Source organism: Dipodomys ordii, unplaced genomic scaffold (genome assembly GCF_000151885.1).
Source record: "Dipodomys ordii isolate 6190 unplaced genomic scaffold, Dord_2.0 Scaffold33, whole genome shotgun sequence".
In the NCBI taxonomy this organism is placed as follows: domain Eukaryota; kingdom Metazoa; phylum Chordata; class Mammalia; order Rodentia; family Heteromyidae; genus Dipodomys; species Dipodomys ordii.
Genome location: NW_012267249.1, coordinates 4511473 through 4513965, shown reverse-complemented (window position 1 = coordinate 4513965; position 2493 = coordinate 4511473). Strand labels below are relative to the sequence as shown.

The following is a 2493-nucleotide window of genomic DNA, read 5'->3' as shown; positions in this document are numbered from 1 at the left end:
CTCTTTCTGCTTCCTCCTCCTCCTCCTCTTCTTCCTCCTCCCCCCTCCTTCTCTTCCTCCTCCCCCTCCTTCTCTTTCCATTTGAATTTAATTTTGTCACCTGCAACTCGTTTCTACTCACCTATGCTGAGACAAAGTCATACACGAAGAGGGCTCCCCATCACGTCTGACACAGAGGAAACACCCAATAATCGGACATTGTCTTCATCACACCCATCACCAGGGTTCCCTGTGGGCGTCTTCTTGGCTGCCGACTAGAGATATGCAGGTAAATCAAGTAACATCCTAGTCCTCAAGCTCACCTGAACACCTCGTCGTTCCCTGCGGTTGGTGGGCCGGCCCCCACCCCCACCCCCACCCCGCGCTTCTGCTTCTCTGCCAGGCCCAGCGAGGGGGGAGGACCGGCCTGGAGACCCCATGCCTCTTGCGCCACTGCAAGAGAGAAAGCAGTGGACCGGAGCCAGGGCCGAGGGAGGCAGGAGAGCTGCGGGACCCTCTGCGGGAGGCTTTGGAGCCAGGCTCCACGCTGGCCTCTGGGCCTGGGGGGCAAACTGTCACCGAAGCCGCCTCACAACCGCTTGGTCCTGCATCGCTCATCAGGGGGTTCAACCAGTCAGCAGCTAGCCTCTCTCCTGAGCCATCCTGCCCGGGAGCTGCTACCACGCTGAAGAACAGAGAGGCTCGGGGGAAAGGGATGCCCGGCCAGCTGTGATGCGGCCGCAGGTGGCCCTATTCCTGAGCATTATCTTCCTCTATTACCATTTTATCCTCTTCTGTATAATCTGGGGTACCCACTATTATTGGGTGTCCCTCAAGGAAATCAAGCAACCTTTCCAGACTTGTTCATCAAAGCCAGCGTTTGCATCCCTCCTGACGTTTCCACAGGTATATCCCTTTCTCTGTAAAGACGATTTTAAACACACTGTTTCCGCCTTTGAAGAGGATCAGTTTGAGTTGCCCTATGGGGTAAGAACAGCAAAGGCCTATTTTGGATACCTTCTTTCCAAACTTAAGAATTGTGAGCTCTTTGATGAGTCTAACAACGTGACTTGTAAAAAGTGTGTGGTGGTGGGTAATGGAGGAGTTTTGAAGAATAAGAAGTTAAGAGAAACTATCGACTCGTATGATGTTGTCATAAGAATGAATAATGGTCCTGTTTTAGGACATGAAGAGGAAGTTGGGACACGCACAACCTTCCGACTTTTTTATCCAGAATCTGTTTTTTCAGATAGCAGTCATAATGATCCTAACACAATAGCCATTTTTGTGGCTTTTAAGAAAAATGATTTGGACTGGATGCTGAAATTGCTGGCCAATGGTCGTATATTCCTCAAGAATTTTTGGAAGAAACCAGCCTTAAAGTTGATCTATAAACCACATCAAATCAGAATATTAGATCCTTTCCTTATCAGGACAACAGCTTATGAACTGCTTCATTTTCGAAAAAATCTTCCCAGATTTAAGAAACAAAAACACCCAACAATGGGAATAATTGCCATTGTATTGGCATTTCACATCTGTCATGAAGTTCACATAGCTGGTTTTAAATACAACTTTTCTGACCTCATGAGCCCTTTGCACTACTATGGGAATGCCACTATGTCTTCAATGAAGAAGAACACAAATCACAATGTGGCTGCAGAACAAGTCTTTTTGAACTACATTACAAAAAATAACTTTGTCATTAACTTGACTGAAGATTGACCATAGAGACTCAAAATATGATGATAACAGTATTAATTTTTACTTTTGTATGGTAATTTTTAAGTGTGTGTGTTTGTGTGTGTGTGTGTGTGTGTATATACGCATGTACTGGTACTGGGGCTTAAACTCAGGGCCTTGATATTGTCCTTTAGCTTTTTTACTCACTGCTGATACTCTACCACTTGAGCCACACTCTCACTTCTGGCTTTTGGTTGATTAATTGGAGAGGAGTATCATGGACTTTCCTGACCAGGCTGATTTTGAACCACCTTGATTGTCAGATCTAAAGTCTCCTAAGTAACTAGTATTACAGGCATATAAGCCATCAGTGCTGGCCTTTATTTTAAAATATATTTAATTCATCAAGTAATTCTGTATATTGTATATCATAACCACCAGCTTAATCTCCATGGGGAGTTAGTGCTGGGGCTTGAATTCAGGGCACCAGGCACTCTATAAGCTCAGCTCCACCTCCACTTTCAGCTTCTTTCTGGTTAATTGGAAATAAGAGTCTTTCAGATTTGTCTGTCTGGGATTGTTTCCTTTCTCAGTCCTTAGGTCTTGACCTCCTAAATAGCTAGTATTATAGGTATAAACCACCAGCACCTGGCTCTGCAGGTAAAGACCAAGAAACCTTTAGATAAAAGAATAGGGAAACAAAGTTTGGGTTGTGTTGCATTTTTTAAATAAGCTAGTTCTTTGAAATGCCTTTATACACATCTTTTTTACTTTCTGTTAAACTTGAGGATGTGATCTCCTAGAGGGGGATTTAATTTATCACAGGTTTGA

The 2493-nt window shown here is 44.5% G+C and overlaps 1 pseudogene; it reads left to right on the top strand.

Annotated features, from left to right (window-relative positions):
* Nucleotides 1–711: 711 nt before the first annotated feature.
* LOC105986118 lies at nucleotides 712–1704 on the top strand (annotated as a pseudogene).
* Nucleotides 1705–2493: the final 789 nt, after the last annotated feature.